Source organism: Talpa occidentalis, unplaced genomic scaffold (assembly GCF_014898055.3).
Source record: "Talpa occidentalis isolate TD23 unplaced genomic scaffold, MPIMG_talOcc4v2.1 talOcc4.4, whole genome shotgun sequence".
Lineage (NCBI taxonomy): Eukaryota > Metazoa > Chordata > Mammalia > Eulipotyphla > Talpidae > Talpa > Talpa occidentalis.
This window is the reverse complement of record NW_023604295.1, coordinates 50,244,391-50,262,417: the sequence shown is the minus strand read 5'-3', so window position 1 is coordinate 50,262,417 and position 18,027 is coordinate 50,244,391. Positions and strand designations below refer to the sequence as shown.

The following is an 18,027-nucleotide window of genomic DNA, read 5'->3' as shown; positions in this document are numbered from 1 at the left end:
ACTGTCTTCCCGTTGGGTATGAGTGAGGAAGAATGGAGTGTCTGGTTCTGCTACAGCCATTTGTGAATTTGATGGTCTAAGAGAAGAGCTAATCCTAAGGAAGTAGAGCCAAGAAGCAAGGATTCTGACTGTTCTTAGAGGACTGTTTCCAGATTCTCCTGGAGTTGCAATCCCTAGATATGTCACAGAGATCATCACCTGCTCTCCACACTGTACTGGAACAGTCTACACAGGTGCACAGAGATGCAAGGATGTGTTTTTCCCAATATACAGCCTCACATTTTTTGCTTGGAAATTTAATTGGTGTTACTTGTATCTTCCTGTTTACCAGAATGGTTGTTTGCTTCTTGTGGTTATTCTCTTCCCTATAGACTTGGTCCCTCATGCTTGTGATTTGACTCAGAAGCAGCATCTTCTCTTTTATATCATTACTCCCACTCCAAAGCTGATTATAAATTCTCTGGATTTTCTCATAAATATTCTCTTTAAAGATATCTCCCATCAATACAAATGAAAAGAAAAGGACACCAAGAGTCTTCCCACCTACCAACTTATAGTCCTTCAGATATATGTGAGTACCACGCAGGGCTCAACCAGGACCCACTTCTACAGGTAATACTCTATAGCTTTGACTCCAATACTTGATTTATATAATCATTCTAAAATTCATAACTTATATATATATAACATATTTTTATGCCCCAGTTATCTGCCAAGTGTGACCTAAACAGTGGAATTTACAATCTAGTGAGTGTGGGGAGTAGATAGATCACAAACAAATGCAATTTCTGGCCATGCTATGTACTACAAAGAAGACAAAACTGGGCAATGTGACAGCTTATCTGAAATGCATAGGGTTCACTTAGCTAGTGTGGGCAGGGATGGACTTTTGGAGGAAGTGACACCAAACCAAGATCTAAATGATGAGAAGGAACTGATCATATGGAGAGCTGATGTAGGGTGGGAAGCTAAGGGTTGAAGATGTTGCTCTATATGGAGGAAACAAAAGTTGAAAACTCTAAGAAGGGAATGAGCTTAGAATATTGAAGAAAGAAATAAAAAAAATCAATATGGTTGAAGCAAGGGAAGGAGAGAATAATAGGAAGGAAAAAAATCACCTAGGATCTAGAAGACTATGAAAGGCACTTGGAAGTCAGTGCTAAGCAAGGGAGGTTGCTATGTGGTTTGAAAATATTCTGATACGGTGCAGAGAATGGAGTATGGGGAGGCAAGATACAAGCAAAGTGGCCAAGTAAGGGAGTTAATGCAGTATAATAGAGAGTTGCTGGTAGCTTGAGTTAGGATGAGGTAGAGCAGATAGACACTGGATATGAATCATGACAAAAGAAGGAAGAAATTAAGGATAACATTTGAGTGAGTGAGCAAATAAGGGTACTGGCCTGAGGGAAGACATGGAAATACAATATTTGGTCAGATCAATAGTTTCATTTGGATATATTATGCATAAGTATGAAGTTAAATACTTTAGATTGTAATACAGGGGAAGGGGCAGAATTGGAGATTTAAATTTTTGAATTAGGTTAGAGATGATATTTTAATTATAATATGAGATAAAATCACCTGGGGAGAATATAGATCGAGAAGGTAAAAAAAATGCTCAAATTTAGAGGGATCCAAGAAGTTACAAGAGGAGATGTCAATAAATAAGAATCTAATAAAGGAAAACCATAATGTTGGAGGAGATCTCAAGAGTATGGTATCAAGGAATCAGAAAAGGAAACAATAAACTCTGTTGAATGTTACTACAAGATCAAGTTTGATGAAAATAGACAAGTAACAATTCAATAGTTTTGGCAAGCTTAGCAAAAAGGTTTCAAAGCAGCCATGAGTCTGAAATGAGGCTGGATTGAGTTGAGGACTAAATAGATAGTAATGAGGGGAGACAATGAACAAGAATAATTTATTCAAGAAGTTTGGTTGTAGGAAAGAGAAAAGAAATGGTATAGTATTCTGAAAGGGGTTTGGATTCAAGAGAAGATCTCCCCTTCCAGAGTTTGGAGATACTATAACTTTTTTGAATAAGAAATATAATGGTTTAACATGAAACTTCCAATATCTGTTCCAAATTCAAAGAGTTTAGATGCACAAGATAGATAGGCATTCTTTAAGAACATTTTTGGGCCCAAAGATCACAGTCTCTGTAGTGTTCCTCAGTAGATAGTTATATTTTGGTTTGTTACTGTATAACTCCTACAACTTGGGGTCTTTAAAAGGTCAATTCTGAATCAATGTTTTCTTATCAAACTGCTGATGCAATGTTTGGTTTAGTCATCAAATCAAAAAAGAGTTTTCCTAGGTGATAATAAATAAAAAAAGACAGAAATTAGCTATAACTTGCTATTACTAGAACAGATAAATAAATTGAATAAAAAGCCCAAATAATTACAAAAATAATCCCTGTTGAACCAATGCTGTTAGTTATATCCTTCCATTTCCATTATTTAGGAATAAAAATAGTTTCCTGTTAAGGGATGTGGCAATTCCAGATTCTTTTGGAAATGTGGAAAGTTGTCCGAGGACCTGATATTATTATATCTGAAACAGTACAAGCAAAACTTCAATATTTTTTGAAGGTAAAAAATAGAATATCCTACTTAAAAAATTACCAGCGGGGCCTCCCCAGTGGCGCAGCAGTTGAGCGCTGGGCTGCGAAGCTGCCTGCAGCATTTGCAGCACTGGTTCGATCCCTGGCCGCAGGTCGAGGGTCCCACATGGCGCGCAGACCTCTCCTGCCACCTGCTGCTCCCCCCAGCAGTGTATCGCAAGTCTGCCTGTTCTGTTTCCTGCTCTGGCTCTGGTGAATTCTCTCACCCTCCCGTGCTTCTGACTGTATCCAGTGCTTGTATAAATAAATAAATAAATCTTAAAAAAAAAAAAAGTTACCAGCAATCTCTGACTTCAAGGATAGAAAAGGGAATTAACTTTGAGGCAGGCTGGTCTTTATTCTAATAAGAGCTATTTTCTGGAAAGAGCTCTGATTGTGTATTCCCAGGTTAGAAGAATTCCCCCAGTGCAAAGGAAAAAGAAAAATACTGACAGCACTGTTCTGATCCTGGTTTCTTATTTGGACTGGCCAAGTAAGCATATGTTTATTTGCCATAGCTGCCCCAAGGGTTGTTTAAGTCTGGGAGGAGCACCGACCATGTAGAATATAGTGCTTTTTAGGCTATGAGCCTTGAACTCACATCAGCATCATTAGGGAGTTGGTTAAAAATGCGTCCTCCCAAAAATAGATGACTGGATCAGGAAGATGTGGTATATATACACAATGAAATATTTTTCAGCAATCAAAAAAGATGATCTCATGCCATTCGCAGCAATGTGGATGGAGCTAGAAGGAATTATCCTCAGTGAAAAAGGCAGAAGGAAAAAGAAAAATATTGGATGGTTTCACTTATAGCAGGAATATAGGGGACCCAAATAAGACATCAGTGAAAAAAAATAACAGTACAAAGCACAGCAAAGCAAAACCAGACAATTTGAAATCAGAGACATTCTGCAGGGGAGGAGGAGGAAGAGGGATCTGAGGAAGGGAGGGAGGAACATAGGGGAATGAGGTGATGGTGCACGGGTGCATTGGTGAAGGAAATTCCAGGGACTACCCCTGAGGGGGTGGGAGGAAGCAAATATTGTTTTAAAATGAACAATGATGTAAAAAAATAAAAAATTTAAAAATACGTCCTCCCAGATGTCACCTCAGGACTATTGAATTAGAATCTTTGCATATGTGTCCATAAATATGAATATTCAACAAACTTTCCAGATGATTCTTAGCGGTGATATGGTCCTAAGAGTTAAAATCCTTGTTCTTGGGATAGAGGGGGAGAGAGGAGTTCTAATTTATATTATTTACAAATCTCTCCTACTCCATTCCAAACAGAGAAATTAGAAGACTAAAAATAACCCATGGAAATAAAGGGGAGTTTGGTGACAGTTTTCTTTTTGTTTTTTATCAAGGACTATTTTCACTACTCTATAGTTCAAGCTTGCAGCTGACATTTATATTTAGCAAGTTCTGCTTTCACCTTGCCTCCTCTCTTCTCAGAAAACAGATAAATCTTTCTGTTTGATAGTTACTGCCAGTCACACCTCTCCTCCTTACTTTCTTTTCCCATTCTCCCTTCAGTTAATATCTGTTTTTTGTTGTTGTTGTTGTTGTTGTTATATCTATCCCTCCTCTCCCAGCCCCTCCAACACCCCAGGTAGATGCCCACTCATTTATATCTATGCTATATTTATGGCTTTGTTTTGAAGATGACTAATAAAGCTGGAATTTCCAAAACTGCTTCTCCATCCTCCTTTTCTGAAATGATATTTACATAAAAAGGGACCATAAAAAAGCATGACATTAAAAAACTCATCAGACACAGGAGGGGGAGGTTGCTACCTTAGACTCTAAGCTCATTAGCTCTCATTTCTTTATTCCAGAGAGAAGTGACTGAAATTTCTCCACCTACACTGTGGAGTCAAATACATTGTCTCCTTCAACCTGAGGCTGACCTCAGAAAAAGGTGCAATCCCTTCAACTACCTAATCACCCTGTCACCTGATAATGCATCCCTGTCATATTCTTCTCAATAAACCTTGTAATGTCTGCTCTTCCAAACACCTGGGGCCTACGCCCTGAGCAGTGATCTCAGAAAGATGACCCTGAAGTTCCTTTCATCTGTTATAGAGTTAATATTATACATCAGTGTCCTTTTCTTTTCCCAGTAGATTATGAGTTTGTTGGTTACAGAGCCCAGTGGAATGAGGAATTTAAAGATCTGAGTTGTTTATTCTGACTCATCTTGCTGTGAGACCTCAACCAAAGAGTTTTAACAATTCAGCCTTCAATTCTCCAGCTACAAATACTAACATAATAAAATCTGTCTTCCTACACCCTCCCCCCACAACTCCCCTCACCACCCACATGCACAGAATAGAAGTTTTGTCAGTTTAGGATTAATTCTTTAGTTGATTTGAGAACAAAGTTGGAAATGGTTTAGTATGACATGTTGTTTTCAGAGAACTTGAAACTTAAACCTGGTGCCATACCGAAACTTTTCAACATCATCGAGAATCATATTTCTAGAGTCTTCCAGAAAAGCAGATTATAAAATTATCTTTAGGAAACCATTCTGGTAGCAAGGAATTGTTTTATTTTAACCAAATCCTTTAAGGGATCTCTTTGCATCTGTGTTTTTTGATCTATCCTTACAATAAGTGAAGGTCAGTTGGTCATGATTTCTAGTATAAATATTGTGTAGAGCAAAGGTTGTTTTTAATCTATCCCTTGATTTTTTTTATATTCCTCTAAGGACTGAGGGCTGGATACCAAGTGAGTATCTAGGTAAATAAAACCATTCTATCTGTAGGAGTAACAATATAGACACCAAAATTGGTAAAAGACAGAGTGGAAAATTTTAAGAAAGGGGAAGATGAATGCCAAGAGGACCAATAAATAATCCCTGGTTGAAGTTTTGGATATCAAAGGGTAGCATGAAAAATCTTTCTTGTGTTTTTTACAAAATACCTAATCATTAAGGTATCTTTCCATTAAGAACCTTTTGATTTTTTTCCATGTCCCCCTTTATGGAGGAAGCCCACTTTGAATAGAATGAGAAAGAGCTTAAGTCAGAGGTTCCCAAACTCTATTGTAACTCAGTATGTTTTTCAAGGTTCTCTTAGGCATAAATGAACGCAAAATAGTTACATACTAGGTAGTTAGGTTTAAACAACTTTAAAAGTACTAATGACATACAATTTATGACCTAATTTATTTTCTATTTCATTCTTATCACAATTACTTACCAATGTGATATATAAACACGTTGAGTACTGCACAGCTTCACAATCCCAGGATTCAGATTGGACATTATCATTCTCATGCCCTAATCCACACTTTTGTTCACAAAGAGCTTGCTTTTCATCACCCAACATGATGTTATTGAAAGGATAAAATGTCCCTCACTGCTGATGTGTTAGAAAACTCGGGGTTTAACTAATGGCACAGAAAATGGCAAGTACGAGTATGTTTAGTCACATAGTAATAACTTTGCATAATGATCAACTGGGTGCCATTATCTTCTCTAGCATTTCACCATTCCTTTCAGATAAGGGTACCCCACACTCACTCATTCAGCTCTTTTGAGTGCTAATTATTTCACCAAAGTGTAGGGTAACCTCATGCTAAATACAACTAGATAAATTATGTATGAATTATCCCACTGATTACTCCTACAAGTTTGTGAGGGTTTACAGATAAAGGAAATCAAGATTCAGAGAACTTGATGTAGTTAACAAATGTGCCTCTACTAGGGGTGGAGCTGGAATTCAAGCTCAGGTCACCTGCCTGCCCTTAATGACTTTTAACTCCATGTCTCTGATATAAGATAAGAATTCTTAATTAAAATCTTTCTCTTAAAGTCCAGGTTTTGTGTCTAAGTAATATTAGGCATTGCTACCCTTTGAATGTTGCCATTGTAGGCAAAGGCTCTCCTGACCTGGTATCTGCCCACCCATCTGGCCTTACCCTACACCTTCTTCCTCTCATACTCTGCGTACACTTGAGCCCCACTGAGCTAGTTGTAGTTCGACAAAAACACATGTTGGCGTAAATCCTTAGTACCCCATGTGTATCTTTGCTTTGGAACTGAGGCAATTTTTCCCCATGGTTGCTAGATGTACTAGCTGATGCCTACAGAGAGCCATTATTTTTTGAAGGAATTAACTGCCACCAAAAGGAACTGCCATATACAAAGTTACATTTCACTCCAGAAACAGCCTGCAGAGCTGAAAGGTCAGCCCTCAGACTGGGACAACTCTGAAGGCCATTCCAGCTCAGAGTACCCCCACAGGGTTAGCTAAACTCTCTGTTGAAATGACATTACTGTTCAACTTTTCTCTCTGTCTAATCCTGTTCCACCCTTGTTCCTTTACAAGTGTTTTACTTCCCAAGAGCCCTGTCCATTAATCTGCATTCAAATCTACAATCTGTTTGCTGGGAAACCTGCCCTAAATCCTAAAACCATTGCTACCAGAGTAGTCCTAGCAGCCCTAAAATAGCATGTGGGAGTGATATTGCTCTTTGGCAGACTAGCAGTAAGACGCCTGTTATTGGTGGTAGATGGAATTTTGATAAATCCTGGAATGTTGTGACAATGCAAAAGTGACATCTTTCACTGGTGTTCGACTGGGATGAAATACTGTGGGAAAATATCCTGGCAGGTGCGCTGCATCAGGCAACTGAGAGGTTCTAGGAAGGAGTAATCACAAAACCCATGAAATCAGATGGCTTTGGCTGGCTCTCTCAAGGCACAGGAAAAAGGCAATAAAGGACTGAGATATAATTAATCTCAGATTGAAGGCAAAATGAGAAAGCCAGTGTGCCTGAGGGCAGAAAGCCTGAGGAACAAACCCAGAATATGATTTCAAGTTGTAACATAGTTCCTGGATTGATTATCAACCTGGCAAATCTGCTTCATCAAGGTCAGGGCCTTAATTGAAATGAATGAGGCTCTGAAGTTTGGGATGGGGTCCTCTGGGTTGATGCAATTGAAAATCAGAGGAAACCTCAGCTTCCTCTGAATCCAAAGAGTACCCTATTTCTTCCTGCTAAAAGTTATCACTTCATTTTCCAAGACTGTAAAATAATCCCCTTTTTCTCCTTCCCCCCACCTATCCCTACATTCCCTCCTGACCACCAGACCAATAACTAGGGTTACAGCATAATAGGCTGGGGATATGTTCCTTCCATCTACTAAGAGAAAAAAAAATGCAGTATACATCCAAAGAATTGCAGGACCAGACCATCATGTTATCAGAACTAGGAGAGAATGTGTGGAACTTGATCCTGAGAGAATGGGGATGGGGAGTAAGTGTAAAATGTAAATTTGGTTAAGGAGGAATTTATTTATATGTGAACATTGATACAGGATTGAATACCTTGTTAAGGACCCAGGAGACAGTGCTAGCATGCTATTGTAATGGTTCTTAGAGCTAGAAAAAGCTGTGGCTCACAGTAATTAAAAATACAAGAACTTCCATGGTCTATGGTGAAAGCAGAGATCAAAAGTTTCAGAGAACTGTCCATGCTATAGTAGTAGTAAGATGTACTATGTAAAGAGGAAGCCCCTAATGCTGACCTTGTTTCACTTAAGTGTCCATAGAACTCATTTTCCAGGCTGATAAAGAATGTACAATGCAGGAGAGGAACACCAGTATAAATGAGATGCTCAGTGGTGGCTGTCTGTCCTGTATGGAAGAGTGTTGACAAAGGAAGATGCTGTTTTAGAATTAGGAAACCTGATAGCAATGAAGAAGACGCCAAATAATAGTAGCCAGTCAGTATAATACTTAATATTTAACAGTAATAAAACAGTCTACTGAGATGATTGTGGAGAGGTATACAGTTTTCAATCCTTTTACATATGAAATCACTTCTTTAACATTAGAATTTTAATGATACCAGAAAATCCAACTAATGTTTGAAGCAATTTAGTACATATGTGGGAAATTTAGTACATTTAGTTCCTTTTATTTATTTTTTTGCTTCAGACACAGCTTGGTACAGATATGATTTCAAAGATTTCTTTTGATTACTTAGAGATAGGCCTAAACATCTCTCTAAAAGAGGTTAGTAACCAGAAGAAAATCCTTGGAACATTGGGACATGAGAATTGGTGGAAAATGTGGCTGTTAAGAATAGAGAAAGAGGGATGAGTCAAAAGGTGAGAAGGATCCCTTAAAATGTTACTGACTCAAAGAAGAAGGGAGTGTCAAGATTTAGATGTTCAGAAAGGTTAGGAAACAATAGTTTTGATTATAGGCTTCACCTTTTAACAGTCCACCTTCCCTTATTCTGACCACAGTCTTTTACTGGTTGGTGGTTGACCAAAAACCAATGTATCACCTTCGAGCTGTAACAGCTCTCTGCATATTAGGGCAATCAGATTTCTTTTCTCTCTTGAGAATTTAAGTTAGGAGATGTAAGAATGGGAAATCAAATAGTGGACGCAGAGCTAAAAGAGACTACAGAGTAACCCACGGGGTAGGGCCTGAGCAATGAAAACAAAGACTGTGAATAATTCAAACTCATCATCCACAGAATAGTCCCATAAATAAGTAATTTGGCTCTGAGAGGTGACTGAAGTGGTTGGGCAAATAAGCACAGTTCCAGTGTGGGAGAGATGCATACAGAACATTACGCTAGAGAGAAAGCTGATATGAAGGGGAATTCCCTGACACTGCTTCTCCTTTCACCTCTGGTTTCAGTTCCACTCAGTGTTGTGAATGTTGTAGTAAACTGTGCTCTTCTCCAGACAATCTGAAAGAGATCCTTTTCCTTGTGATCCAAAAAACCCAACTGAAACAGAAGCCAGAATCAGAACACAAGTTTTCTTACTCTTGGTCCTGTACCCCACTCTGTTTACTTGCCTTTGCACCCAGCTGGGTCTCCCATTTATTGCCTTATCAGTTTTTCCCTTATCACCTATACTTTGGGAGAGTGAAGAGACAGGTGGTCCCCAAGATATAATTTATATAATCTATGCTTCTAATAATATCTTCTATTATTAAGATGGACCTTCACCACCAAACAGACATTACAGACTCACTGCCAGTCTTAAAAAATTTATGCTCATCCTATGACTATAATTGTACAAACACACTATCAGTCATCTTATTTGTATATGACTGGATTTTCTTTCCAGTGTGTTTCATACTTGGCTAAACTGGTAGACTGGACCACAAGAGTTCATGTTAACCCCAACTTGTGACCAATAACTTATTTCCCTTTGGTGGTTTACCAAAGAATTTAATTGGGCACTGTCAGTTTTACTGGAAAAGCAAAACCCATAGGAGGTTATATTATTGCATGAAATTGGCTCATGTGACTGCTGGCTAGGAAAGTCTGAAATCTACAGGGCAGGCCATGAGGAAGGACAGGCTAAGAGCTATCAGGCACAGATTGAAGATGCTGTCTACAGGCAGAATTTCTTCTTCATGAGGGAATTCTCAGCTCTGCTCCAAGGAGTCATGTCCACCCAAATGACTCTGGATACTCTTCCTTATTTAAAGGTTATTTCTTATGGGCTTGATTCACCTCTGTAAGATACATTTGTAACAATACTTAGATTACTGTTTAATTGAATATCTGAAGACTAACTTGGACAAGTTGACCCATCAGAATATCATGAGCATCATTAGAGAGGACTACTATGTAAATACAAAATGTTATTATTGTTATAAGACGTAGCAGTAACTTTTACTTCTCTAAGGTTCAATTTCCTCTAGGAAAAAAATGAGTATATTGAATTTGACTGATTTTTAAAATTTAGCCAATATTTATTCATTCATGTGACAGCAATACACCGTGCCAGTCACTCTCATTCATTTCAATAGCAAATCCTGACAATTCTGTCTTAAAATATTCCAAGAATCCTACCACTCCTTTGTTTACTGTTACCATTGTACCCCAAGTCACTGTCTTCTATTGCCTGAATTATTATAATATCATCCTTAATTGGTCTCTCTGCTCTCACCTAATTCCCACTACAAATTAATCTCCATATAGCACTTAATATAATTCTTCTATGTGATCTGAGTCTCATTCCCAACACCCGGCTTTTTCGCCTTCCTTTATTCCAGTACCATAGTCCTCCGGGCTTTTGCCTCAGCAACTAAGAGAATTCCCACTGCAGGGTCATTACACATACTGTTCTCTTTGGCTAGAATGAGAACTCTTTGTTTCTTTATTTCCTTCAGGTATCAGCTTGTCACCCTCTGTTCGAGGTCTTTCTTGATAAACCCGTAATAAGCACATCCTCTTGCAATTTCATAATGTTCTATTTCCTTTTTTTTCCATTTTATTCATCATTGTATCCATCACTTGCCCTTCACTGTTTACTGTAGTGCCTAGAATGGTGACTGGAACAAGATGCTCATTCAACAAATATTTGTTCAATGAGCAAAAGTTAGTAAGATGTCTTTTTGTTGGGAGAGTCAGGGAAAAAAATTTTAATCCTCCTATGTGAACACTTTATGGTTCTTTTGTTTTCATAAAAATACTTCATCAAATTTCTTAGGGAATTCTCTTTGCTTTTTTTTCTTTTTTGAATGGTATTATGATGCCATTTATCCTGCAACCTTTTATTGAATAGGTGTTTCTATGGTTACAGTGTTATTTCCAGTCAAAATTCTATTGAGGAGAAACCTGAATTTTGTAGCCCAATAAGTCAAGATTCCCTTGACATGCTATTAATATACAGATCAGTTTCACAAATAAGTGTCTCATGCTATTCACCAAACTAGCTGAGGAAGTGGAATGAAACAATATTTGTAGGGTTCAGCTCCAGAGTTCTGAAAAATGCTATCATAGAAATAGACAAAGCAAATTACCAACACATTTCCTGATCAGTCAGAGCTCCAGTGAAATCAATCAAATTGTAGCTTTCTTCCCACCACTAGGGCCCTGTGTTGTCATTATGCACTTATCTTTATACCCAATCAAGTTAATTCCTTAAACTGCTGCTTTTCTCTTTTTTCGAGTGCAAGGCATTTTTCCTTTTCTTTATTACTCTTACATTTTAGACCTACAGTCCTTGACCAACTTGTTCTTTCTGTTATATTCTGAGAATAGAAATAAAATTACAGACAAGTTTACCTTTACAGCCTAAGCTCTGAGTTTACCCCAGAAAACAAATGAGGTGTGGCTAATGGTGACAGTCAAAGAGTGCACAGGATCTGGCTCTGTCAGTACATCACACAGAAGTAAATGATACAGTTTGGACCTATTCCTTCACTCCTTAAACTCAATTTCTACAGGCATAACTGGCATAGGGAACCCCTGAGAAGTTAGGAGATTTTATTTTTGTGTTTGTCTCATTTTCCTTTTTTGGTGCTTCCTCTTCTATCTTGGCTGTGCTTCTTCCCAACCATCTCCAATCTGGTTTCTATTGCTCAGAATCTGCCTGGGGTGAACCATATACAATTATTTTCTTATTGAAATATGAACAGGTAGAAAGACTTCAGTAGTTATACAGATATCTTCATATAATCCTTAAAACAAAGAACATTCAAAATGCAAATTTACTTGCATTGGTATGACCCAAATAAATGAATGTTTTTATGTGCAATGCTTGCTTTATAAGGAACTCAAAGTCAGTGTCAATGTAATCATTGAAAAGTAATTTAGATTTTTGTTGAAATAACTCTAAAATATGACAAGAGAAATTGCATTTTAAGGCATGGAGAACATATCCTACTGTTTGCTAGCTTTCTATCCACAGGCTGTCTAACTCTGCTAGCTCATATCTGGCCCCTTATCACATTTTCAAAATTTTGTTTAGGGCTCATTATGTCTACAGAGTGTATATTGTCCTTTAGAGAACTAAAATTTCACTCATTTATTCATCCTAAAAGCATTTATTAAGCATATACAATGTACCCTGTACTCTTATAGGAATAAGAACTAGCCTCTGAGTTTAAGAAAATCAACATATAATATGCAAGAGAATGGGAGCTATGATATACCATAATATCATCAAGCAAGATATAAATTCTATAAATGAATTAAATTGCATAAAGTCATAAGACTTTCTAATCCTGAATAACTCAATTTCTCATGTCCTTGGTGTATAGCCTCATTGATGCTCCATCATTAAAGTTTTTCCTCCACTACCCCTTCCAAATTGAAAAGAATCCAAGACACCATTCTACTCTGAGTTTTAAGATCCACCTTTTTGCAGATGTATTTTATGACCAAATGACTATCTACATAGGTCATTTGCTTCTTGATTAAGATTTATGATTTTTTCTGTCTATCCCTGCACGAAGTAGCTGCTATTTCACAAATAATAAATAAAAAATGGTCAGTGACTACTTGAGTTTTCATGATCTACTCATTGTCTTCTAAAGTGCATCTTTCATTTCTTTTGCTAGTGAATATGGCAAGTGCTTCTTAGAGTAATCGAAAAGTTACTTCGACTGGTCTAAGCAACAATGAAAAAAAGACTGAATGAACATAGATAGAATCAATGATTAGGTGAAATGATTTTCTGGGATTGTAGAGACTGAGTATAAAGAAATATGGCATCTTATCTGGACCCAAGAAGGGAACAGCTGTTTGGATTCTTATTTAATCAATTATAGATGAAAGGGAAATTTTGCTTAATAAAATGTACTGAGTCATACACAGCCAGCTTTGGAGCATGTTCCTTTCAGAATGTGACTTGGGAGTTACATTTGTAATTTTTCTCAGCTGAAATGGCCTCTGATTATTGACTACTCCATAGGATCCCATCTAATTTAATTTTCTAAGGTTGAAATGAGAATGCTGAAAATTCTACAAATTTCATGGCAAAGAGTCACATGTGGTTTGGAATTTCTGATGGTTGGAACTACACTAAGTCCCATAATGTATGCAGGACAAGCCTAAGCTTACACTCCCCTGCTGACCAGGTTTCCTCTGACACCATGTGGGCCTCAAAGTTATAGTCATTTTGGAGTCTTCACTCTTTGCTTAGACAGCTTCCATACAGTCAGTCATGTATGTATGCAACAGCCGTGGGCATTAAAATGCTAACACAGGGGCCTCCCTGGTGGTGCAAGTGGTTAGGAATCAGCACTGTGAGGCTACCCATTGCCACTGCAGCACGAGTTCGATCCCCAGCAGGCCAGGAAGGTGACCCACATGGCGCAGCAGGCCTCTCTTGACTTGCTTGCTGCTCCCCTCAGCAGTGTATTTCAGTCAATCTGCCTGTTCTATTCCCCACGCTGTCTCTGGCAAATCCTCTCACACCCCACACCTTTAGCTTGTGCCCAGTTCTTGTATGCATAAATAAATAAATCTTTAAAAAAATAAATAAAATGCTAACATACAGTCAGAAAACAAAATGCATGGATTAATAGATGAAAGTGTTAGTTATCAAGAAAAATTTCAAATAACACCTAGTTGTTTTTAAATTGCTATTTGATATTCAGCAGTGTATTAATGCCTATCCTACACAAACTCTTTCAAAAAATTGAAAAAGAAGGAATACTACCAAATATGTTCTACAAAGGCAACATTACATTAATACCAAAACCAAACAAAGACAGCACAAAAAAAGAAAATTACAGGCCAATCTCCCTAATGAACACTGATGCAAAAATCCTCAACAAAATCCTTGCCAACAGAATCCAACAATGCATCAAAGGGATAGTACACCACGATCAAATGGGATTTATCCCAGGGGCACAAGGAAGGTTCAACATACAAAAATCAATCAGTGTAATATAACACATCCACAAAAAGAAAAATAAAAAACATATGATCATATCAGAAGATGCTGAGAAAGCATTCAACTAAATCCAACATCCATTTATGATGAAGGTCCTTGAAATTCTCAGGATAGAAGGAACATACCTTAACATAATAAAAGCTATATCCCACAAACTCACTCCCAATATTCTTTTCAATGGCAAAAAGCTGAAGGCCTTTCGTTTAAGATCAGGAACAAGACAAGGATGTCCTCTCTCACCACTGCTCTTCAATATAATACTGGAGGTCCTAACCAGGGCAATAAGACAAGAGAAAGACATACAAGGAATCCAGATAGGGAAAGAAGAAGTAAAACTATCACCATTTGCAGACTATATGATAATATATGTAGAGAACCCTAAAAACTCCACAGAAAAACTACCCAAAATTATCAACCAGTTCAATAAAGTAGCAGAACACAAAATCGACACACAAAAATCAGTAGCCTTCCTATACACAATCAATCTGAAGAAGAAGAAATCAAGAAAACCATCCCTTTTATAATTGAAACAAAAGAAAAATCAAATACTTGGGACTAAACCTAACAAAAGAATTGAAAGACCTATACTAAAAATTATAAAACACCATTAAAAGAAATAGAAGAAGACACAAAGAAATGGAAATACATCCCCTGCTCATGGATTGGAAGAATTAACATTATTAAAATGTCCATCCTACCAAAAGCAATATACAGATTCAGCACTATTCCAATAAAATCTCATTGACATTCTTCAAAGAAATAGCACAAATACTGACGACATTCATATAGAACCACAAAAAAACACAAATAGCCAAAGCCCTACTGAGGAAAACAAAGGAGAAAGGAGGTATCACACTTCCAAACTTCAAGCTATACTACAAACCATAATAATTAAAACAGTTTAGTATTGGAACGAAAACAGACACCCAGACCAATGGAACCGAATAAGAGCCTAGAAATAAAACCACTTGGTGAAGGAAACTTTATGGGTCTACACCTGAGGGGGTGTGGGAAAGCAAATGCTGTTTAAAAATGAACAATGATGTAAAAAATAAAAAAATAAATTAAAAAATAAAATGAAAATATTCATTGAGGTTTTCAAAAAAAATTGCTGTTTGATATCAATAACCAAGTATTTAACTTTCCTCTTGAATATATCAGTTATATTCAGTTTGCCCTTCATTTGTTTTGTTTTGTCACTATTTTCTATACTTACTGTTTAATCTCTGTAGAGTTAAACAGGTTCATTTCCATACATTAACTCTTATTCTTTGACCAGATTGATCAATCAATAGGTAGGTAGACATTTAAAATAATCTTATGTTTTGTATTTTAGATCATAAAAATGACTTTCATATTTAATGTAATAAAATTGTGATTATGAAAAGCCATAGTCATATTATGGAAACTTCTAATTTATGTAGAGCAATCTCTTTAAGTTGAAATTAGATATACAAACCTTCAGTTATGATGACCTGTACATATAGGTATGAGAAGAAGGCATTTTGACTGGGACTGATTCCATGTTTGTTATATAATATTTAAAACTGACAGACAAGCTCACTGCAGACCTACAGATTCCTGAGGGTTCATTTTCCACTATGGTGGCATCAGCTGTGGAACAATGATGAGTCCCAGATTATACTAGAAAGAAGGTCAGTTCTCCTGAAAGTGAGGTGTGCTCCATGCTTGTGGTTGATGATGCTTTAATGCAGTGTTCTTGTTTTCCTGTACTACATTGCTATAGGCTAGCGTATTTCAGGTCTCAAAGGTTGTTTTAGGGATGCCATAAAGTTCGCCACATGTGGTTTATGGAGGATGAGAGATTTGCATGGGAATAGTGCATCTGTTCCTAGGGGAAAAGAAAAACAAAACAATCTCCCAGATGATAACAGCCACCAGGAAACACTGAGAAGAATTTAGGTAATAGCTGGCATTCTGATAGAAACAGCCTATTATACAGATGAAAATGACAAAGGCTTTATAATAATGGTTATATTCAGAGAATCTGTCTCAGACAACAGTTTTGTCTGTATATTGGTGACATTTGGTTGAATTTATTTTATTTGAACTTGACCCAGTAAGTTGCAATTTTGGTAAAGGTGGTTTCTAGTAGTGACTTAAAAACATTCTTTGCAGAGGAAATTTGGTCACTTACAAAATGCTTCATGGATACCATTTTTACTATTTAGATTCTCTAAAACTTGTCAAATTAAAAAAAAAAAAGAAACAGATTTTTATGTGCCTTGCTATTTCTTCTTACCTGCCCAATTTTACCTTCTCCATTCTGGCCAAGAGCCAATAAAAGAATAAGAATGTAATATGGGCCCAAATTTAATAATGTGTTAAACATATATGGTGTGTTGCTTTCAAGGACCTATATTATTGTTATAGTAGTCTTAATAATTCCTGCAGCTGAAAATGTCAAATAATGCTCCACCCGTCAACACTGCCTCCTCAACCCTCCAATCCCTATGGCCTCCAGGCTTTCTCTTGATTCCCAGGAAACCTGAGACAAGATTTAATCTTCTTATACAAGGGAGAAAGGAAGCCTTTTTAACAAATGGTGGATAGCCACTTGCAGAAAAATGAAACTAGATCATTATTTCACTCCGTATAGAAAAATTCAAATTAATTCTAAATGGATTGAAAGCTTGAATTTGAAACCTGAAACTATGAAATAGATGAAAGAAAATGTAAATGATACACTTGTGGACATTAACCACAGAGAGAGATTGGGGACACAATTCCAATGGCAAGGGAAACAAAAGAACTGCATAAAATGAAAAATGTTTTATAGCTTGGAAGAAACTATCACAAAAAAGGCAGCCCACAAACTGGGGTAACGCATTTGTATATCACACCTATGATAAGACAAAATATATAAAGAATTCATCAACTCAACAACAAAAAATTAAACAATTCATTAAAAACATGGGCAAAAGAACTTAATACACACTTCACCAAAGAAGACATTTAGATGGCCTTATAGACACATGAAAAAATGCTCAACATCACTTATAATAAAGAAAATACAGAACAAAACACAACGAGATCTCCCCTCTCCCCTCTGAGAATGGCCTATACCAGTAAAAGAGGCAACAACAAATGTTGACAAGGATGTGGAGAAAAAGAAAGACTCATGCACTGTCAGTGGGAGTATAATTTGATGCAAACTCTAAGGAAAATGGAAAGGAAATTCCTCAAAAAAAAAAAAACAAAACAGAAATGCAATATGGCCCATTATTAGCCCTTCTCGGTATTTACCCAAAAAATATGAAAACACCAATATGAAAAGATTATGCTCTCCTATGTTTATAGAAGCATTATCCACAATAGCAAAGTCATGGAACCAACCTAAATGTCCATCAACAGATGAATTGTAGATTATAAACAATGGAATACGGGCCTCCCCGGTGGCGCAGCTGTTGAGTGCTGGATTGCGAAGCTGCCCGCAGCCTCTGCAGCGCCCGTTCAATCCCCGGCTGCTCCCCGGCCACCAGAGGAGGGTCCCACATGGCGCACAGACCTCTCCTGCCGCCTGCTGCTCCCTTCAGCAGTGTACCTCGGTCCTTCTGCCTGCTCTGCTCCCCGCTCTGGCTCTGGTGAATTCTCTCACCCTCCCGCGCTTCTGACTGTACCCAGTGCTTGTATAAATAAATAAATAAATCTTTTAAAAAAAAAAAAACAATGGAATACAACTCAGCTATTAAAAAGATGAAATAATGCCTTTTGGGATAGAAGG

The 18,027-nt window shown here is 37.3% G+C and overlaps 1 pseudogene; it reads left to right on the top strand.

Annotated features, from left to right (window-relative positions):
* The first annotated feature begins 2,492 nt into the window (after nucleotides 1-2,492).
* The window catches only part of LOC119258119 (acyl-coenzyme A thioesterase THEM4-like), a 69,201-nt pseudogene continuing 53,666 nt past the window's right edge, over nucleotides 2,493-18,027 (top strand).